At 36.2% G+C, this 24,516-nt stretch overlaps 1 protein-coding gene across 2 annotated transcripts in view; it reads left to right on the forward strand.

The window, feature by feature from the left end:
- Positions 1-505: 505 nt before the first annotated feature.
- Positions 506-24,516, forward strand: part of LOC125228852 (proton-coupled amino acid transporter-like protein pathetic) — an 89,335-nt gene continuing 65,324 nt past the window's right edge. Inside the window, exon 1 of one of the 2 annotated variants that reach the window (XM_048133546.1) lies at positions 506-644. The gene's annotated coding sequence lies outside the window, so the exon portion shown is untranslated. Of the gene's footprint in view, positions 645-22,992; positions 23,103-24,516 lie in introns of those variants that run through there. The other variant, XM_048133547.1, reaches the window with a different exon arrangement.

Consider the following 24,516-nt stretch of genomic DNA (forward strand, 5'->3'; position numbering starts at 1 on the left):
TTGCAACGCTCAAGATTCCACTTTTTGAACCACTCGCTACGCTCGCGGTTCAATATTGGAATCTTTCGCTTGCTCGGGTATCACTATTGGCACGTGCGGTTAAACAACAACTTTGCCTCCTTGTAAAACAAATAACTATTGTATTTTGTTAGTTTCAAAATATATTTTAATTTAGATTAGTTTTTATTTTCATTTTAGTTTATCAATTAATTAATTTGTTATTTTTGTTTAGTCTTAATATTAGATATGGGAATTAAAATAATAATTTCCCATTTTAGTCATGAGAGTGGCGCATCTACTTTAGTATTGTTTATCTGAGCTCACAGCCGGTGAAGGTTGGCGGCACTGCGAAGGCCAATGAAAGGGAACCGTAGGTAGTGGCCAGTTATACTTGGCCTATCAAACGTCATCAGAGACCTCTATAGCTTCAGTATAGCGGCCATTTTTCTTGAGTGCCATTTTCTTTAACTGGCCACTTCATCTCAAGAGTTCAAACAAAATGCAGTGTTGTGCTTAATGTTAGAATTAAGCAGGTGACTGATGCACGCGTTTGTTTAACAAATCGCGATCGGACTTTTTTGAGATAGTTCAGTGGGTTTCAGTGAATTGTGATTTTAGTACGTGATTATATTGAGGTGAAAAATGTGAGTATTTTTTACATTTATTGCAATTATAACCTAATTTTAATAATGGTTAAAAATATTTTTATACAATTAAGTTTTTTTAACAACACAGTGATAACTGTAAATTTATTATTTATTTATGGAATTTTGCAAGACGAAAATGAATACTCATTATTTTTAAATATATAAAAATCAATAAAATAAAAATAAAAACAAATTATTTATTCACTTTTTATTAAATTATAGAGATTCCGAATTATTAAAAAAAACTAATTATCAAAAGTAAAACGTGCGCCGAGGTGAAAGAAAATACAAACAGATAATTAATTTTAACGTTTTCAATAAAGCTATTAATTTCGATATTTTTCAGTTTAGGAAAACGTATTTCTATATTTATGTTATACCTGTTTAGAAGAAAGTATTTTGTTATAATTTAATATTACAAATATTTTTTTATAATTATTATATTATTTTATGAGCCTTTTAGTCGATGCGTAACTAGGTCAATAAGGACACTCAAGTCTGCAGCTGTCACGAATGAACACCCTCGTTTTCAATATTTTCCCTACAAATCGCCTTGCACAATGTACTACTATAATTATATGAATCTCGGTCACTGCCATAGTAATGCAATCGAGACGAAATAGAAAAAGTCACGCAGACAGCAAATATTATGTCAGTGTCAAAGTGGTACAGTCACTGGCAATAACATCGCACAAAAAGAAGGCAGCAAAAATATCTGACACAATCTCATTTCAAGTGCTTTAAGTGTCAGATATTTCTGTAGCGTTTTTTTTATAGGATGTTATTGCCGTTGATTGTATACAGGGTGGGCCCTGTAACAAAAGCAAAAAATTAAACTGTAGGCTACTCTACGTATACTCCTTAAAATGACCAAAATTTGTTCAGCGACTTTTAAGATAGTTGGGCAAAATTGTCGTTGGGCTTGAAAGGGAGCTAAGGTAAAATAGTAAGCTTCACTATCGCTTCACCTTATAAAACAAAGTTTCTCGCCTCTGTGTGGGCCTGTTTGTTTGAATTAATTTAGTCATATGGCATCAATAAAATAATAATTTCTAAATTTATTTTTCTCACTACACCCACATTCGCGAATTTCTGTTTGGCCCTATGGTTGACTGGTAGAGAATGCCTTAAGGCATTAAGTCCGCCTTTTGTACTTTTTTTCAATTGTGCAATAAAGTTTAAATAAATAAATAATCATCAGGAATTTTTTGTTGCTTTACAAGTTAAAATTTAAGTTTTTCACCCAGTCGGCTGTGTGTTTACTTAGCTTATGTAAGTCCAGAGGATCTCCTAGGTATTTTCTTTTCGGGCATTCATGGATAATGTGGTAAATGGACCGTACGGGTGCTCCACAATCGCACCCCGGTGAGTCTTTGTTTGAAAGTCCGTGATAAGCTCAACAACGATTTGTGAACAGAGTGCTTCATGAGGAAAGTTTTGGTTTAGATATATATATGTATGACGATATTTGCTAATTAATTCGGAAAAATCGTATTGTGAAATTATCGCTCTTTCATAGGTATTTATACAAAAATGTCGACAATGATATATTACGTAAAATTTTCGAAGAAATATTATAAGCATTTTTTATGATTTGCTCCCCTTACGAAGCCGGGTGGTTTATTTTAAGTATATAAAAATTAATAAAGCAGCAAAGTTCCTTTCATTTCGGTAATGATGCAGTAGATCTACTCAGTGAGTTACGATTGTAGGATACGGATGAAAAACATCCATATTTATATAGTAACGTGCAATAATTTACATATTTGATGTAAAAGTCATACAGAGTAACTTTAATTATTGGAACATAACCCCAAATTTTCTGTTTCATACAAAAAAAAATGCGAAATTTCGTTGTTGATCCCATAGTAAACGTAGCTCAGCGAGGCTTACAAATTCACTCTGTAAATAATTAGGTAAATTCAGTTCGTGAATTATTGCAGGTGACAAAAGGAACAACCTGTGTACTTTTAGTTTGTCACACCTAGTCCACTTCTCTACCGAGAAATGTATGAATGGGTATTTTTCTTGATTACTCACAGACATTGCGGGGATTTCTCTAATTGTTAGCAAAGAGAATGGAGTTATATATTATACAGAATTATTGTCATAGTAAAATGTGTAGTCACAGTGTATAGACTGGCATCTCTTGACACAGGGCAAACATTTGAACTTCAGTTTTTTTTGGTATGTCAAATAATCTTTATTTACATGAACATAATGATATAAGAAACTAAGATTAAAATTAAAAGCTAGCTAACGTCTAAAATAGGTCCTTGAGGCATTGTACCAAGGTTACTGGTGACATTTCCTCGCTGAATCGCAATGCTGATACGTTGTGCGAGGAAGTCGCCAGCTCTTCGGTCACCAGTTACCTCAACCAGACGATTCGCGATATCTGTGAACAACTTGTTCGCAACTTCAGTTTTTACTTTATAACCCATATCCCGTATTTGATATGTCTGATATGTTTTAAAATTATCGAATTTTAATAATAGCTGCATCTAACAGATCATCAACCAGCCATTTTTAGGGTTCCGTAGTCAACTAGGAACCCTTATAGTTTCGCCATGTCTGTCTGTCCGTCCGTCCGTCCGTCCGTCCGTCCGTCCGTCCGTCCGTCCGTCCGTCCGTCCGTCCGTCCGTCCGTCCGTCCGTCCGTCCGCGGATAATCTCAGTAACCGTTAGCACTAGAAAGCTGAAATTTGGTACCAATATGTATATCAATCACGCCATCAAAGTGCAAAAATAAAAAATGGAAAAAAATGTTTTATTAGGGTACCCCCCCCTACATGTAAAGTGGGGGCTGATATTTTTTTTCATTCCAACCCCAACATGTGATATATTGTTGGATAGGTATTTAAAAATGAATAAGGGTTTACTTAGATCGTTTTTTGATAATATTAATATTTTCGGAAATAATCGCTCCTAAAGGAAAAAAAGTGCGTCCCCCCCCCCCCCCTCTAACTTTTGAACCATATATTTAAAAAATATGAAAAAAATCACAAAAGTAGAACTTTATAAAGACTTTCTAGGAAAATTGTTTTGAACTTGATAGGTTCAGTAGTTTTTGAGAAAAATACGAAAAACTACGGAACCCTACACTGAGCGTGGCCCGACACGCTCTTGGCCGGTTTTTTTTATTGATGTTTCCAAGGTACGTTTCTTCTTCCACTTTATTTATTGGTTGTAGGGAGTTTTAAATGTTTTTGTTGTTACTTATTAAGTGTTATTTGCGCTCATATATTATATAACTGTAAATGATCCATATCCGATAATTACGTTTAAACAGGAATAATGTGTAATAAATAGCGATTTACTCGTATTCTATTTGTATTAATAACAAACTTTTCGAATAGGTACTGAAGTAGTACAGTCAAGGTTCTTTCACACATATTACTATAAGAAGGCTAATTTAAACCTTCACGCCTTTTTACACACTTAATTCCCGTGTTAGAAGTTATTCACGCGTCTTTACACACTAAATTCCCGTGCAGTTATAATGTTACGAAAAGTCAAAAATCTGCCTACTAAAATCAACATGTGGCAAATCATTAGATAATTATTTAAAAGTGACATAAAAGTTGCTAAGAACATTTTAATAAGATGGAAATAATCGTTCCGTTCCGTACAAGTGCGGAAATCCAAAACGAGTGGCGATAAACCGTAAGAAGTTTCAAAAGGCCTGAAAAACTTTGTATCTATAAACGTGCGAAAACGAAATTTTTAGTTTAATTAATCGTGTCGATTGAAAAAACTTCCATCGGTCATGTTTTAATTGATCGCCACTAGTTTCGAACTTCTTATTAGCACTTGTGTTGAAATGTACTATTATTTAGAAAAAACACATAGGTATACATATTTTTAGATAGGTAACACTTTCCATAAAAATGTTATGAGTGTGGCCAATTGAATCATTAAAGAGTTATTTAAAACACACTTATGTAATTGCCGCGAATGCTTAAACGATGTTGATATTTATGTACTACGGAACAACCATCTGTGGTGCGTGATTCGACACGAACTTGGTCAGATTTGTTCATTACGTAACGATTGTTTAATTATCAGATTAATATAAATAGGGCGCAACTATCTAAAGGCGTACGCACTGTTTACATAGATTGCGGTTCAGCAAAGAGTTATCACTTTCTAAACAAACTGTTACGAAAATGTTCCATAACTTTTTGTTAAAGGTATCTACGTACTTTGAATTAAGTATGTTTTTATTGCAAGTACTTATAAGGCAACACTTATAAATTATTGTAAGAAATAGAACTCGTCATACTTAATAAATCTTCGGCTAATCTTATACAAAAAATACTTGTTTGTAACTACTATAGGTAAGTATTTTTATAAACATGTACATTTGTTATTTATATTTATACAGGTTGTGACAAAAATAGTAAAGATCCGTTTAAAGGCATTGTATATAGCTATAGTACTGTGCTAACATTTAAAATACTCATATCTAGATAATTGATGTAGATAGTGGATTTATGTCAAAGTAAAATGTGTAGCCGAGTTGCATTTTACTGCCATCTATCGATTCAAAATTAAAGCATTTAGAACCTTCGTTTTGACAATTGTCAAAACAATAGTCAAATTCTTTACCAGTAGGCCTAGCACATGATGGCCGCGGGAGTATGTCGCCGCGAGATAGATGCCACGTCTTCTTCTAACTGTATTAATGACATAAGGACGGGTAGTCTATCTCGCGGCGACATACTCCCGCGGCCATCATGTGCTAGGCCTACTGGTAACATATGTTTTAAATTATTACATATTATTAAAATTAGCGCCATCTAACCGGTCCAACCAACCAATCGAAAGTGTGGCGCTATCTAAACGACCATACATTTTTGTTTATTGTTCGGCGATACGTTTCTTTCTTAGACTTTATTTGTCTTTTACGAAGTTAATTGCCTGCATGAATAATTATGTACCTTATCGGATTAATCCAGATTCACAGATGTTTTTACGAGATATGAGATTAAAGTAATATATTTTTATCATGTTTTAAAATCCATGTTTATATCCCACAGCTTAAATAGATAGGCAGATATTTAAACAATACAAGTACAACAGTACTTACTCGTAATGGATTTAATTAGTTGTTCTTACCTACCCTTACTGCAAGTATATTATAAGCGATTATAGTGCCTATGGGCTCTTGCTTTTTGAAGAGAGCCCCGTCCTCGCAAAATTAAAAACGTAAAAATGTAGGTATAATTATCAACGCTGTGTTAGTTTGTGCTTAAACTATTTTTTAATTTTATTTTGTTACAAAATTTATAGAGCATAAAAAATAGTGCATATCCACCCCATAATTAAGTTTCAATATACTTACTTAGGGAATGCGAACGGATTATATTTGTATAAAATATCGGATAAAAACAATACAATACAAGTTAAGTATTTATAACACACCGCAATAAAAGACAACAATACAAAAATAATACCTTTGGTTTATTAAACAAAATTACATGTAAGAGTTTTTAATGATTTACGGTTTCATTTGACTTAGACCGTGATTATATTTTTGATTATTGTCAAGCTCCCGATATTTATCTCGATATCAATCACGGTCTATATCATCGTGTTCCTACCTATACAGAGTGGTCCAAACCTTGACGTCAAGAATTTTTTTTTTAGATTCCTCACATCATGGGCTATCAGAATATACCCCATGTATATTAGCCGATTTTTATGTAATTTTCGAGTTACGAATTTTTGAATTTTTTCCTTGAAAAAAATTTATTAAAAAAAAGCTTGAGTTTTTTTACTAGATTTTTTTTGCATTATCATCACTACAAGCAAAGCATTTACTGAAAAAAAATCAGCGTCATCACTGTGATGCAAGTCGGAAAAAAATACCAATTTCAAACTTTTACGTTAAAAATTGTATCACTTTTTTTGCTTTTAAGAAGGCCTGGTTCTAAATTTACCAGAAATCGTTCGGATAGGTGTTATTTTCTTATTTAAGTACAAAATACGTTTTAAACGTAAAACTTTGAAGTTGGTATTTTTGTATCAAAATGAGAACGTTGATTTCTTTTTTTCAGAAAATGCGCCGTTTGTAGTTGATGATTTTACAAAAAGAAACTTGTACAAAAACTCAGCAGTTTTTTTAATAAATTAATTTATTCCTCAAAAATTTCTCAAGGAAGAAAATTTCAGAAAATCGTAACTCGAAAACTATAAAAAATCGGCCAATATACACGGGGTATATTCTGATAGCTCATGATGTGAGGAATCTAAAAAAAAAATTGACGTCAAGGTTTGACCATCCTGTATACCTAGGTAGAATATAGCTATATTATATGTACCTATAATATTGATCGAATTTTGTTACACTTATATTGACCGAGATATATTACTTAGGTATAGAAACCGGTAAATAACCAGGTTTTTAATTGTATTATACCAATCAAAACCCCGTTTTCATTCCCTTAATGTAACTCGAGTATTGTCATCAACCAACAATACTCCGCTAGTGTTACCTCCTGTTTTGTTTTCCGTCGCGCGTGACCTTTAAAGTGGCACAAGGCTTGCACGCCAGATGGGTAATGATCAGTAAAAACTCATTACCTGTTTTTAAAGCAGTTTTTGTACTGCCTTATGGGATGTTTTGTACTTGTAATTTTATTGAAATAAAGTCGACCAAGAGCGTGTGGGAGTTTCCTCAGTGTGTCTTTTTTAAATACTGTTACCCTCTGCTGGGGTAAAGGGCTCGAATCATATTCTTCCATTGACTCCGATCTTGGGTAGCTTGGGTAACCTCCTCCCACCCTATCCATAAGGATGCTTTTAGTGTCACGCGGACCGTCCGCGCGGAGCGATCCGCTCGACCAATTTGTATGGCTGGTCTTACGCCGTGTCTTGCGTGGGCGACGGTCGCGCGACCGTCGCAGTCGCGTCTCATACTTCCATATCGATAAGGTTTGATTTCGTATGCGTCGCACCGCCGTCGCGCGACCATCGTCGGACCGTCCGCGCAGAGCGATCCGCGCAACTAATTTGTATGAAGTTGTTGTTGTCCCGCGCGGCCCCGTCCGCGCCACTCTAAAACGCTCCCTGAACATAATACATATAAGTCCGTTGCGGATCGCTCCGCGCGGTCGGTCCGCGTGACACAAAACCAGCCTATGAAGTTGATGTTGTCGTCCGCGCGTCCTCGCCACTCTAAAACGCTACCTGAACATAATACATTATAAGTTCGTTGCGGATCGCTCCGCGCGGTCGGTCCGCGTGACACTAAAACCAGCCTATGAAGTTGATGTTGTCGTCCGCGCCACTCTAAAACGCTCCCTGAACATAATACATTATAAGTTCGTTGCGGATCGCTCCGCGCGGTCGGTCCGCGTGACACTAAAACCAGCCTATGAAGTTGATGTTGTCGTCCGCGCGTCCGCGCCACTCTAAAACGCTACCTGAACATAATACATTATAAGTTCGTTGCGGATCGCTCCGCGCGGTCGGTCCGCGTGACACTAAAACCAGCCTATGAAGTTGATGTTGTCGTCCGCGCGTCCGCGCCACTCTAAAACGCTCCCTGAACATAATACATTATAAGTTCGTTGCGGATCGCTCCGCGCGGTCGGTCCGCGTGACACTAAAACCAGCCTATGAAGTTGATGTTGTCATCCGCGCGTCCTCGCCACTCTAAAACGCTCCCTGAACATAATACATTATAAGTTCGTTGCGGATCGCTCCGCGCGGTCGGTCCGCGTGACACTAAAACCAGCCTATGAAGTTGATGTTGTCGTCCGCGCGTCCGCGCCACTCTAAAACGCTACCTGAACATAATACATTATAAGTTCGTTGCGGATCGCTCCGCGCGGTCGCTCCGCGTGACACTAAAACCAGCCTATGAAGTTGATGTTGTCGTCCGCGCGGACCCGTCCGCGCCACTCTAAAACGCTCCCTGAACATAATACATTATAAGTTCGTTGCGGATCGCTCCGCGCGGTCGGTCCGCGTGACACTAAAACCAGCCTATGAAGTTGATGTTGTCGTCCGCGCCACTCTAAAACGCTCCCTGAACATAATACATTATAAGTTCGTTGCGGATCGCTCCGCGCGGTCGGTCCGCGTGACACTAAAACCAGCCTATGAAGTTGATGTTGTCGTCCGCGCGTCCGCGCCACTCTAAAACGCTACCTGAACATAATACATTATAAGTTCGTTGCGGATCGCTCCGCGCGGTCGGTACGCGTGACACTAAAACCACTGTATAATAAAGAGTACTATCGTACAGTATGGCCACTCCCGCTCCCCGCTGAAAGTGCCGCCCACCCCCTCTCGGTTACCTCACAGTAACCGCCTGTCAAAAACGCGAACAGTCGACCTGTCATATTTCACTCATACAAGCGTAGTACGCGTTCACCTACACGAGCTTAGACTGTGTGCTAGGAACGCGCCTCTTTCATATATTTAATCGCCAGTGTCCGAGGTGTGCTAAAACCAGCCTATAAAGTTGATGTTGTCGTCCGCGCGGACCCGTCCGCGCCACTCTAAAACGCTCCCTGAAGTTAACACAATATTAGTCCAGTGCGGATCGCTCCGCGCGGTCGATCCGCGTGACACTCAAACAAGCCTAACACCCTGAACTCTACAGATCGATGCCAAGTTGATTTAGGGTGGCATGATTTCCGTTTGCCAGGGATGTTCCAGGTTTGCTCAGTGTAGGGTTACTTAGAAACAGTAGGATTAGAATCTACCTCTATTAATTAGAATTTGTCACGTACAGTCAGCAGCGTATTGCAGGATTTATAGGTATACGACCGTACTTAGTTACGTATGTACGTTGTTGTGTATACTATGAAGGGAAGACTCCCCACCTCTTTCGACGACCGGTCTGGCCTAGCGCGTAGTGACCCTGCCTGCTACGCCGCGGACCCGGGTTCGAATCCCGGTAAGGGCATTTATTTGTGTGATGAGCACAGATATTTGTTCCTGAGTCATGGATGTTTTCTACGTATGTATGTATGTATGTATTTGTATATTATATATATCGTTGTCTTAGTACCTGCAACACAAGCCATCTTGAGCTTACCGTGGGGCTCAGTCAATCTATGTAAGAAAATGTCCTTTAATATTTATTTATTTATTTAAGACTGCTTGTAATTGTACATTGTGCAACAAGGGGAGGAAGTTGAATATTACTAACGAGAGTAAGATAAATCGCGACGGCTTGCCGGAGCGATTTAAAGACTCGAGTTAGTAATATTCATACTCCCCGAGTTAAAATCGCTGTCAATAGAAATTGTCAACAATGTAAACAAACCATTATATAAAATATCAATATTTTAGCACAATTTTATTATTTTAAATGTTGAGGATCGTAATGTGATATGAATTGATTAAATAACACATGGATTTAGCCAGTATCTGATGAGTTAGAATCATCGATTTAAACTTCTCTAGATACACTATCACCTACAAATTCGGCACTCAAAAGTGTCCGATCGCTTAGTTGCAAATGTGTGCGTCCAGTTGACAAACGAAAACTTCGCAATGTAGTAAAAACTACTTTCATTTTTTACAAAAACAACGTTATTTCTTAGTACTTAAAGTTCAATTTCAAATGCAAGCAATTGGCGGTTATGACATTAATGAATGTGATCATCGCGAAAGCCATAAAATTTTATTACCGCAGATCGCAGGTGTGCATATTTTTAAAAAAATCTACGTCTTATTGCAACCAACTTAAGTTTAATTTCGTTTGCGCTGCAACAATCTAAACGCCATTTTTACATTGGGAACGAGGATGGACAGAGGCATCATGGGAGTCGCGCTATGAGATGAAAGGCGAGAATGAGGAAATTTGCGGTATTTTTGCGAAAAACTGTTTTAAAAATCCTATTAGATAGAAAATTTCTTAAGGAACAAAACGTTTGGTATAACATTTTTCGAGATGTTGCGTATTTTAAGCGAAAAAAAATGAGTTTTTACTGTACGATATTTTTATTGATATTATCTCAAACAAAAAAATATATAGGGTACGGCGGGACAATTTGGACTGGGGGACAATTGCAACTGAACTGATTAATATCTCCACGTTTTGCAATGTTTGCATTATTAAATAGAGTCAACTGAGGTATATATATATATATATATATATATATATATATATATATATATATATATATATATATGTGTGTGTGTGTAGGTATGTATATATATAACATATGTGTGTGTGTGTGTGTGTGCGTGTAGTGAGTGTATGTGTAGCGATTATGTGAAGGTAAACAGTTGAGGGATTGTATGTGGTGTGTGTGAGGGTGCACTTGGAGAATATGAATTAAGTAGCTATTAAAACAAAGAAGAATTGAACGATGACATTAATTTATTATTCTACGTATAATTTCTTTCAAAGCTTTGTTTGGGTAAATCTTCTCTCCGCTCCTCAGCTATAATCTTGCGCCATTTTTCCCTTTCAACGTCTTGTTTTGGGAATCTGGAATAAAAAGCTTTTTTATTACTTAAAAACGAATTTGCTATTCCCGGGTTGTTTCTTTTTATAATTAAAGTAATTTATAAGATATGTATTAATATTATTGAATTGAAATCATTTATTTCAGACTTATTGGTCCATAATAATAAATAAATACATACATTATTAATATGAAATAGGCTTCTTTTACAAAAAATATAAATTAGCGACTCCATCATTCCATTTTTAACTATGTTCCACTTCATCCATCTTTTGTCGCCGTCCGCTCATTACTAGTATAGCGCGAGAGAAAGAGACAAACTGCGTAAGACCAAATCAAGGAATTTACTTTAATTATTCTAGAAAATAAATGTTTTTTGTAAGTTAGGAAGCCATTTTGACCACAAATGCATAACATTATAAAATTATTAACAATTACTTACCGGAAATACGATACGTCATCCTTTTTCAACGTATATAAGGTGTTATTTTTGCACTTTTTTACGGAGCACTTAGGCATGTTGCCGACACGGCGGATGAAGCGCTACTGACCGCCCAATTGTGCTTAGAACATTTTCAAGCACAATTTGCTGCGGACACATTCTAAGCCGTGATGGTGCATCTAGGTAGTTTAGATCGATGGTTAGAATGCAAATTAAATACATTTTGACTACAAGGTTTGTTTACATTGTTCACAAGTTCTATTGACAGCGACTTTACACACAATGTTTTTCATCACACTCGCAATGTAAAAAATATGTAAATAAATGTAAAAAAAGTTAAGTACGGTACAAGAAATTTCATTATTCCCTTGGGAGAACGATTTTTCTATAACTCACGCTCCGCCTGCATGCAATATAGCATATTTAAAGTGCGGGTGTGATGAAAAATAATTTAGGTATTTAAAGACTTTTTTTCCATTTTAAAAGACCTATCCAAAAACACCTGACATCAGTAAATTGAAGCGAAAAATTATTTCAAAAATACATGATTGACTTTGTAGTTTTTACTCTAACGTTCTGATCCCGTGCATGATAGGTATAATTATTAGTTTGAACCTTGGTTTGAGCCCATGCCAGCTGCACCTTTCTGGCACTAAAGTCGCAAAATTGCAAGTTGTTTAATTTAGTTCTTAGCTTAGTTTATTAAGTGACCCAGTAAGGGTCCCACTGAAAATCAGCGCCTCGGCTTGCCATGGCAATATGCTGAGTGGGATCCCATTTAGAATCTAGTTTGTGTTGTATATCTTGTATTTGCCCAATTTCATGTTAAACAAAGTATATTCTATTCTATTCAAAGCATAGCCGAAGACACGAACAGAATGAAATTATAATAGTTCTTAGTCGACCTAGTTGACTAAGGATCCCTAATAAATATGTAGTTCGTTTAAATATTTGTCATTAAGAGGATACGGTAGCGAAAATGCTAAAATGGAAAGGAGCCCCCCTTTCAACTTGGGAATTTTAGTTAAATATACAAGTGTTATTAACTAGATTTATCGAAAAAAAATTGTCCATTAAGAACAACTCAGTCAAAAGATAATATTTAAAAAAAATCTTTAAAATTGAGGTTCCGCTCTCGACTCTTTCCTCCTTCAAAACTTAATCAATCGGAACGAAATTTGAGAATCTGAATATAACAATGAAATAATCTATGTCGGACCGTTTAGCTTTTTTGGTTAATTGTTACCAATCTTGAGTATCACACTTTTTTTGCGCCACAATGGAAAATGGCGTTTTTGGAAATTTTTGATTGGCTCTAGAGTCTTTAAAAAGCAGAATATCAAAAAAATCTAAACGGTCCGACACAGATAAAAATAATAACAATCTTTGTTGAAAAAATCATTGCTCTATCTTCAGAAACCAGGGAGGAAATAGTCGAGAGCGTTTGTATGGAGAATTGACCCCTACCGTATCGTCTTAAGCTGAAAAAAGAACAAAATTAACACGAAACGTTTATTAAAAGCGGATGGCAAAAATTTTAGGTCGCTGGATTGTTATACGATTACAAAAGATTTAATTAATCAGCTTCCGACATGACGGGTAAGTACCTACCTAACCTAAATCAATCATAATCCCTTCAAATTAAAGCGAAAATGGGAATCCATAGGAATAGTTCGTATAGTTTAGTAAATTGGTACAATTATACCTTTTGGTATTCAGGTGCTCATATCAAAAGTTGAGGCTGTGCGGAGGATGTAAACGGGGGTTAAAGGTAACTTTTTGAAATTTTGTTCGTACCTCTATACGACACACAGGAGAATGGGTATTTTGTCCCACAATGTATGGAACATGGCTCGTTTGAAAGGGCTTATTTATAGCATTATTTTGGTGTATAGTATGGCACCAACTACAGTTAAGAGTTCAAACAAGATATGTCTAATTCGCACACACATATGGGACCCCACCCATACAAAAGTGCCCATTCTCCACTGAGGTAACTTCAAAAAAAAGTTTTTACATACAATTTACGGCAGACACAGCCATGGTGGCTTTACGCTATAAAAAAACTCTAAGCAAATTGCTTTTTGGTTCAATATGACATTCTGATCTTATTTGTTGAGAACAGTGTAATTGAGTATAATGTTTAGGATTAAGTGTAATTAAAAATATATTTAGGTATCACTGGTCTAATTGAGTTAAAAATCTAAAAGGGTACGCGGTAGTTTGCGGCCAATGCGGCTTTTAAGTTTGGGACTCAGAGTAGGTTTAGTTGAAAATGTTAGCTCATGTAACTTAGGACCCTGTAAACTTAAACTGTCTTTGTAAACTTTAACATCCTATAGTCCCTGGAGTATTTATTGATCGCAGAGCAAAGCCTATCTTGTAAACAATTATGTAGATGCTTTTATTAGATGTAATCATTATGGTACTACATATATTCGAGATATGAGCACAAAGCCGACGTAGTATTAAAATAAAAGCGTGTTAAAAAAGGTACATTTATATTAGTCTTACATTCTCCGCAGTTCAGCGTGTCATACTTTCTAGCGGTGACATGGTATCATATGGAATCCAAAGCTACATCAAAAATTGTTCTAAATTGTACGCTAATTTAAAAAAAAGTACTACACGCATTTACAAGAAAACAGTGATCAATATGTCACCGCTAGAGAGCATACTTCCTGGCGGGCGCTATCTATTTCACTATGTAACAGTCCAGTTTTTAACTTTTTTATGAATCAGAAAAAATGTACGATAATTGTACTAAACTGTCCGATATTTCAAAAAAAATATACCTACACGTATTTACAAGAAAACAATGATTTATATGTCACCGCTAGGAAGCATACTTTCTGGCGGGCGCTATCTATTTCACTGTGTAACAGTCCAGTTTTCAGCTTTTTTATGAATCAGAAAAATGTACGAGAATTGTACTAAACTGTCCAATACTTAAAAAAAAATAACTACACGTATTTACAAGAAATTTCACCATGCCAACTGGTACGGTCAGCTACATATTAGGTAAATATATTTACCTGTATTAGATTTCGACCTGCGTTCTTCCCAAGTAATTGGACAAGTAAGTGGAACAGTAAGATTATATATACGAGACTGTAAAGGCTCATATGATTCTTCGAAAACAGATAGCAAAATTGCGTTTTATCCACAAGAGTGCAAATTAATTTCATACAAATTTTAACTTGATGAAGATAATTATATATATAACCATTATACAATAGGCCAATGGTGCCCCTGACATGCGTAGAAATAATTACAAGTTTGTTCTAATAAATTGTTTTAGATTATTGCTATGTTACTATGCAACAAAAATATATGCACGGTAGTGCGCAGGCCAAGTTCCAGCAACAGGCGGCGCACATGCCGTGCACTATTTACACGAACCGTTTCGACCCACTTTTGACCATCTGTAGCTCCTCTTCCTATCGGCTAATTGTTCGCCTAAATAAGGGTTGAAATGCAATCCAATGCCACGGTTAGATGCACTTTAAACTCGATCATAATCGTCTTCATCAACAGCCGGATCCACTGGTAAACATTTGCCATTCTGAAGACTCGCCAGCGCTACCACACACAGTCCTCCATTCCAAAATACTTCTAAATTTGAACTTTGTAGGTTAATTTAATTATTTGTATAAATAGATTCATTTAATCTTATAAATAATTACGTACAGCATGAAAACCTGCCAAGGTCAAATTTAGAAGTATTCTGAAACGGAGAACTGTGTGTGGTGACGACTCTTGGGAATTTCATACATTCAGAATGCGCAAATGCATTGTCACTTCATAGTTCATCCGGCATTAAATTTCACTAGCGTCATTTCGGTCATTTAAGCCTTAAATGCATGACCTTGACGAAGATTTATTCAAATTTGAATTTTGACATGCTGTCAATAGAGTTAAAAATAGATGATGCATATATGCATCACTATGCATTTAAGGGTTAAAAAAAGATAATTAATAAATAATAAGCAATAAAAACAAACGAGCAACCTTTCCAAGATCGTTATAAAGTATTCTATCAGGAAAACTTTACCTACCCAATTAGCCGATAGGAACTTGGCCCCCTTTTTAACAGGTATGTTTTTGGTGGGTAGCACACCGCCCTGTGAGTTATACCTGTGAGTTTTGCCGCTTACGTAAGCGACTTATGTAAAACTTTCAAATGTTAATGGTTTTTGTAAGCAGCTTACGGTAAGTTTTAACTACTTTCGTAAGCTAAAAACTTTCAAGTGTATACGAGTTTGCTTACAGAAGCGACTCACAGCTTATCGAAATAAACTGATAAGTTTTGGCCTTACGAACTAGCGGTCGTTTTTTTTTTCATTTCAACTTTGCTTGCTTGGAACAATGTACACTTTCAGTAAGTTGAAAACTACAAAACTTCCGTAAGCAAAACTTACGATAAGTTTTTCATATGTAAATGGCCTAAATGAAATCCATTAATTTATTCATAATATTTATGATTCAAAATCATCATTTATACACAGGTAAATTCTATCAGCCAGCAGACATCAAGTTAAAATTTGTATGAAATTACTTTGCACTTTGTTTTCGAAGAATCAAATGAGCCTTTACAGTCTCGTATATAAATATCTATACATATCGAAACTCATTACTTGGGAAAAAACGCAGGTCAAAATTGAATACAGGTAAATATATTTACCTTATGTAGCTGACCGTACCAGTTGGCGTGATGAAATTTCTTGTAAATACGTGAAGTAGATTGTTTAAGATTGTCGTGTAATTTAGAACAATCCTCGTTCATACTTTCTGATTTGCAAAAAATTTGAAACTGGACTGTTACATAGTGAAATAGACAGCGCCCGCCAGAAAGTAGGCTTCCTAGCGGTGACTTATAAATCATTGTTTTCTTGTAAATACGTGAAGTTATTTTTTTTTAAGTATCGGACAGTTTAGTACAATTCTCGTAAATTTTTTCTGGTTCATAAAAAAGCTGAAAACTGGACTGTTACACAGTGAAATAGATAGCGCCCGCCAGAAAGTATGCTTCCTAGCGGTGACATATAAATCATTGTTTTCTTTTAAATACGTGTAGTTATTTTTTTTTTTAATATCGGACAGTTTAGTACAATTTTCGTACATTTTTTCTGATTCATAAAAAAGTTAAAAACTGGACTGTTACATAGTGAAATAGATAGCGCCCGCCAGAAAGTATGCTCTCTAGCGGTGACATATTGATCACTGTTTTCTTGTAAATGCGTGTAGTACTTTTTTTTTTAATTAGCGTACAATTAAGAACAATTTTCGTACATTTTTTTGATATAGCTTTGGATTCCATACGATACCATGTCACCGCTAGAAAGTATGACACAGTTCAGCACAAATCCTACACTCAAAAATGTTTAATTTTTTAGTATGTTTATCTAAATGTCACAAGGTATAACTGTAAAAATTTACAAAACAACATAAAATATTTCCCCTAATTTTGTTAATTTCACTGCGTTATTTAATTTCGTGGAAAATGGACCCAGAATTACGAGTCACCGGAGGGCACCGCACCTCGGCCTGTCATGTCAGCTCGCCATTGTCACATATTGCGATAACTGACAGGCCAATATCATCCGACGTACTTGTAATCTGTGGACCCCTAAGGGTTTAATAAGGTCCAACACGAAAGCGAGCGGCGGTGGAATGTTTTCCGTGCTAAAACACGTATAATCGTTTTTGTAAACTCTTACTTTTGCTTTATACAATTGTGCTATCAATATTTTTCTGCAATGATAATCTAGGAAGATAGTATCTAATACCTTAATATGAAGCGGTCGTTCACGAAGTGTGGAAGCACTGGTGGATTCAATCTGAAAATTTTGAAACTTATGAACGAAATGGATTTAAATAATTTAATTATGGAAAAAATCTGTCTTGCCTGACATTTAAACCTGTACCACTCCCCCTTCACAGTCTTTGGATAATCATTTTGACATTTGCTAGTCACTACGTGAAGGAAAACATGTCAGGAAACCGGTCTAATTTTTTAATTATCCTAATTACCTACGTGATTGATTAAATTGAAGAGCCGTTCAAGGCCAAATAATACAAAAAGGGATATTAATTTCAATTTTTGAATCAGCGTAAAGGAAGTGATCGGTAATATTTCATTTTCAATTTGATGGGCAATTATTTGCTCAACCAATCTGATCGGGAAATTAGGTATAATCCAGACCCAAGTCGTGAGGGTTCCAAAAAGCGTCGAATCACTAGTAGGTAAGTCGTGCTTGCGCTTCACTTGGCTTGTCTTGGTAGAGGCACTGTCGTGTGACATGTCAATAATTGACATCAGACGATTTCGAGATGGCAAATAAACTTGTAGCAAACAGAAACTTCCAACTTGCAATACATTTATAATCAAAAATAATCAAAAAAGAAACACCCAAACAATTTATCCAGTAGCCATAGCCAGTTAAACTATCAATCAAATAAGTAGTATTTTTCCCGTTTTAATTAATACGTACGGACGGTAATTGAAAACTAAATTACCTAAAGCTATAAACGACGTTTTTAGTCACTTAAGCAATAAAGGACCGGCAGAAATTGGCCGTACAATCCCACGTAACGATTCGAGTCATACTTGCTCATATAATAAAGTTTGCTCTAAAATTAAGGTAACAAATGGACAGGACATTATTCACAAAGCTGAAGCGGGAAAGCGGTCACCGTCACCTATAGACGCCTGCAACTCAAGCAGTGTCATGTGCGCGTTGCCAATCCATTAGAAACTTGCACACTCCCTTCTGCTGTGTTAAGTATACAGCAAAAAAGAGTGTACAATTTCTAAAGAGGGTATTCTGATAGTTTCATAAAAGGTTGATATTTTATATGCTATTTTAGTAATTCATCTCCGCTATCTATATCTCAGGGAACTCGAGCTAAATCCATTTAAATTAATCCACATTGTGGTGTAAAAATTAGCACATTATTTTCATAGGCATGAAATAGAACAGCGAAGGGCCTTAAAACTGTTATTACCTACTATAACTGATAGTAGATAAGAGCCGTGCAACAACAGCACACGTGCATCTGTGAAGTGTTTCGATTAAATTACGATTATACCTACCTATGTATCTAGTTGTTTTACATGTCTCCATATAATATCAATACGTACTTAATCTACTACACACATAAATCATTAAAATACTTTTTGTTTCAAAATTGTATGTCCTTTTCAGCACTTGAAATAATGTATAACGTAAAATACCCTATAATGGATGGTGATTCCATTGTGGATAAAATAAACACAAATCCTTAAAAATAAGTATCTAAAATTAGTTTCTAAAAACTGACGGCATTGTGCCATAAACAAGACACATAAAGCTGCTTAATTTCGAAGTTTCATTTAATTCGGTTATTTCTGAAGGATTTGATGGCAAGATAAAAGTCATCAGTTTACTGAAAAAAAATATCACGACGAATTCTTAGTAATGTTGCTAAGAGAGTTGTTCATGTATATAATTATAAAAAAATAATACTCGGTGTAAACTTGAATGAGTATTACTTACTGCATTAACACTTTCGCTACCAAGAACCCGACTGTCGGGTACACCGCTCGTAGAAGCGTAGCCGATTACATGGGTTTCCCCGTATGTAGCGAAAATGTCGTAGCGCCGCGTAGAGCCCGGTTTCGAAAGTGTTAACCATGTGATAAGGTATAAAACATACTACTTAGTTTGTTACTCCAAAGATATAGAAATAGTGTTATTTTGCGAGTGTCCATAACTGAAACCGGAAAACTGCCTACCTCCTATGATGGACAAGGAACAATTTACGAAACCAAAATTTACAAGAAACATTCGATGTCAAAATAACCCAAACTAATTTTATTTGGGGTATATAAAATTGACTCATTGAATGTCAATTGGCTTTAAAAGTAAAATTTGACAACCGGTCTGGCTCAGTCGGTAGTGACCCTGCCTGCTGAGCCGCGGTCCTGGGTTCGAATCCCGGTAAGGGCATTTATTTGTGTGATGCGCACAGATAATTGTTCCTGAGTCATGGATGTTTTCTATGTATATAAGTATGTATTTATCTATTTAAGTATGTATATCGTCGCTTAGCACCCATAGTACAAGCTTTGCTTAGTTTGGGGCTAAGTTGATCTGTGTAAGGTGTCCCCAATATTTATTTATTATTTATTTATTAAATTTTAAACTTATTTCACTGTCCATAATGGGGGATCCATTACTGGAGAACTGCCGTCCATGATTGGAGAAAAAACATCTCATTTTAATTTGTTAACTATGAAGAAACCAATAACAAATAGGTACATAGAAAACATTCATGACTCAGGAACAAATATCTGTGCTCATCACACAAACAAATGCCCTTACCGGGATTCGAACCCAGGACCGCGGCTTAGCAGGCAGGGTCACTACCAACTACGCCAGACCGGTCGTCGAAAGAGATAAGAGTATCTATTCAGCAATATGCTTGAAATGTAAAAGAAGGATAAGACATTCAATTTTTAACACGCTTAGCGATGGAATTTATACATGTATCAGTGATGAAATATCATAAATAGGCAAATTTTTATCTTAAACTGTCCATGATTGGGTCCGTTACCATACCCACCGACTGCTGTGTAAAACCTGTTTACCAGTTGGTGTGGTGAAAATAGTATTTGTACTGTATTCTAAATAAGAAATAAAAAACGAAATGATCGTTCGTTATGCAGTGTTTATGATTGTGTATACTTTAAACAGTAATGCATGGTCAGCATAATGATACAACAATGAGAAGTAATAGTAGCCTTATGCACTCTCAGTGTACTTTGGTTGTAATAGCGGCGTATACAGGTTGCGGTGAAAACGAGGTTTGTTTTTATATAAGCTTACTAGCTTTTTCCCGTGGCTTCGCTCGAGTTAGAAAGAGACAAAAAGTAGCCTATGTTACTCTCCATCCCTTCAACTATCTCCACTTAAAAAATCACGTCAATACGTCGCTCCGTTTTGCCGTGAAAGACGGACAAACAAACAGGCACACACACTTTCCCATTTATAATAGGTATTAGTATGGATATGGATATATCTAACGACCGGTCTGGCTCCGTCGATAGTGACCCTGCCTTCTAAGCCGCGGTCCTGGGTTCGAATCCCGGTAACGGCATTTATTTGTGTGATGAGCACAGATATTTGTTCCTGAATCATGGATGTTTTCTATGTATATAAGTATGTATTTATATATTTAAGTATGTATATCGTCGCTTAGCAACCATAGTACAAGCTTTGCTTAGTTTGGGCATAAATTAAATATAACAAGATCATACCATCCCATACATTAAAATGCGACCGCCTAAGACCGCGCTTACACTCCACCACGCATAGATGGCGCCACAAAAAAAATGTCTTGTAGCTTTCGATTATACTTGTAGATGGCGTTAAGTGTCACTTTTGACATAGATTTACGGCTCGGAATTGACACTTAATGCCAATCTACAAATAATCGGTGGCAACAAGGCATTTTTTGTGGCGCCATCTATGTGTGGTGGAGTGTAAGCGCGTTCGTAGGCGGTCGCATTTTAATGTATGGGATGGTATGATCTTGTTATATTTAATTTATGGTTTGGGGCTAAGTTAATCTGTGTAAGGTGTCCCCAATATTTATTTATATAATATTTATAGGCACATGAGCGTCAAAATATTGAAGTGGTCGCCATGGCTGTGTTCATCAGGATGGCGTGAGAGATGTCTGAATAGTCACAAAATTTGCACCAAATAATTGTACCTAAACTGTACTAAACTGTACCTATGGCGAAGAAATCTGTACTCCAAGCAAGTAAACATTAAATAGATAGTTACATAGACACGCTGTCCTGACGTCAGCTTGCCGCGCATAGCCGTGTATCGCCCCAACGTGTGGGAACTATGTTCTGGAACGTTTATCAATAAACTGTACGTATCTCATCAATCTGCCAATAATAAAATTTATATCACATGTGATATCAACGTGATATCGTGAGTCAATAATCATCATCATAGGTAGGTACACGATACCAGCGATATCACCCACAGAGGTAATAGTATTTAACAAGATCTGGGGAGCATTTTATGGCTAAAAATGCCCGTCCGTTTCCAACCGCCGACCACAACTGCACGACTGTCGCTTCACGACTGCAGCTGCGCGATCCAAACTGCACGACGCAGCTCCTTATCCACCTTATCAATGTCAATAATAATTTTCAATACTATTATTTATTTCATAATATTTATAGTTACATTTCATAAAATTAGTAAGGTTTAAAAGTCTTTGGATATTTCGGTATAGACGTTGAAACAAAAAAGATCTTTCAAACTTTTCATAGTGAATTTTGAGGTCATAATGAACAAGATTTATTATGGGACCAATGCTGAAATCGAAAAAAACTTTGGCTGTTTCATACATTTTGACTCTCATGATGCCGCTCATTTCTCTATGGGACAGCCAAAATTTTTTTTCGCGTTTTCAGCATTGGTCCCATAACAAAAGTTGTTCATTATGACCTCAAAAGTCTGAACTATCTATGAAAAGTTTGAACTATCCTTTTTATTTCAACCTACTACTTTAGTGTTCTCATTTACTCTTTAATATGCCACATTTGCTCGATACACTTATAAAACTGTGTCATTGACGCGTAGATGATAAGAATCTGATAATGCATTAAAGACGTACCAGGGTACTTCAGAATTTTCATGTTACTTATAAAGGTAACAGTGACTGTTTACTTACGGGGTGCTTAATTTTTTTTGCGTCTATATCTTTTTCAGTCGGCTTAAATTGTCTGACTATATTGATTATTTATCTTCAACAGGTTCTCCTGAGGCATAAATTAAAAACAGCCCTGAATATTGAAAGAAATAAGTATCCGTTTTACCTTACTTTATTTTATCCTATGCATTTCTTTCATTAAAAATATAAGTAACACATAACTGTGTCGGCCCTGGAATCTTGTTCTAAATGTTCTTTAACTTTTCAAAATTGTCGAGAAAAATAAAAACTGTCAGAACTTTAATAGCGGTTCACTCCACTGAAACAGCTCAAAATTCAGTGCAACTCTTTTAAGCAATTAGAAGTTGAAAGAACATTAAATTTAGATATTTCAGTGACTGTTTGCAAGCAAACATCCACACCACAAGGAAGTTATCCACTTCTACGACACCCACTATAGGAAAGAGGGTGAAATTCTTACCTACCAGTACAAAGGTACCTAGATACCAGCACCGGCTGATCCATACAAGCCGATCCCCACAGGCTTGCCTAAAATTAATTACTAGTAAAGTACCTAATGCAAAGATGGGTATCTTTTTGCTCAGTATTGCCTAGCAGAAATTTTCACCAGCCGCCACTACCAGTTGTTACACAAAATATTGACGTCATTTATTTTATTGTGTTATATTTTCTAAAAACAAAAATTAAAATCACGCTGTATTCCCACGTGAGAGAAGCAAAGATGAGCAGTTGTAGTTGATGCGAGACGGCGGCGGTGTGTAGTGTAGTGATAAGATCCACTGATAATAATGAAGCTGTGAAATTACGTGTAGTGCCACGGTGTCATATTTCCACGCGGTGAGTTATTCTTAACCCCCGACGCAAAAACGATGGTGTGTTATAAGTTTGACGTGTCTGTCTGTGTGTGTGTGTCTGTCGGCATCGTAGTTCCCGAACGGATGAACCGATTTAGATTTAGTTTTTTTTGTTTTAAATCTGAGTTAGTCGGGAGTGTGCTTAGACATGTTGCATGAAAATCGGTCCACTATGTCGCGGTCGGGGGTTTTTTCAAAATTTTAATTTTGTTTTTAGACGTTGTATGTAGTTCTCAATTTCTCTGGATGTTTACATTTTATTAATAAAGACGTTTATTCAAAAAGTTTGTACATAGGTACATTATAAAAGTACACGGGCATGCTTACAAACTAATTGAAGCGGAAAGTGGCTCAGCTAATGTCTGTGTCAGAAGGCCTCGAGGCGCAGCGGCCCTAAGTGCGTTTTCACATTATCCCATCCGATATCGGATGTCGGACCGATATCCCATACATCACAGGCGCCATCTTGGATTTTTTCTATTGAAATCCTTCCGACATCCGATATCGGATCGGATAATCTGAAAACGGTCTAAGGCCTGCCAGCAACGGACGCTTGTCATCAGCAGATTTTGAATGATTTTGTATAATATTTTGACGCAATTTGTTGTTAGTGTAGGTACTCGTATATCCTTTATAGCGATAATGTACGTTTGATATTTTTCGATTTATTTTTTACTGATTAGGAGCTGTGATTGATATACTTACAGCAATTACATAATGTAACAAAATAGTCTCAAAACAGTTAATACCCACGGAGGAAGAAAGGGACTAATTTTGTATCAAAAGTGTAATTTTGCGCGAGTATTCCCCTTTGATCCTTAGAACGTTATCCATTATCCGATCCGATATCGCATATAGAAAGGACGTCAAAGGCGCCTTCAATACATGGGATATCGGTTTTACATCCTATATCGGATCGAATAAAGTGAAAATGCTCTTAAAACACACCAAAAGTAAACCTTTTTCACGTGTCCAAGGGCGTAATTCATGTCGTAAAAAAGCACTTAAAATATCGTAGATCCACATGGCCTGATTAGAATTTTTTATACACACATTTTGAAAAAAATAATTTGTAGGCATCATGAGTGTAGTTATGATAGTATTTAATAGGTGGCGCTAAAAAAATGGAGTTACGATTCTTAGTATGAAGAGTGTTAAATCCTATATAAATAATTATTGTTTGACAGCATAACATAAAAACGGTAAAAATATCGTGTGAAATAAATTCCTCTCGGTTTTGCTATTCGCCATAAAGAAATTATGTCAACAAATGGCTTTGTGTTTAGCAATGTTATTTAAAACACCGTTTGTATACCGTTTATGCGATTAGATAAAACATGCAATGATATCATGCTGGTCTCTTGTCGTTGCCAGTTGATTTCTGTTACGACATGTTT

The sequence above is a fragment of the Leguminivora glycinivorella genome, chromosome 8 (genome assembly GCF_023078275.1).
Source record: "Leguminivora glycinivorella isolate SPB_JAAS2020 chromosome 8, LegGlyc_1.1, whole genome shotgun sequence".
In the NCBI taxonomy this organism is placed as follows: domain Eukaryota; kingdom Metazoa; phylum Arthropoda; class Insecta; order Lepidoptera; family Tortricidae; genus Leguminivora; species Leguminivora glycinivorella.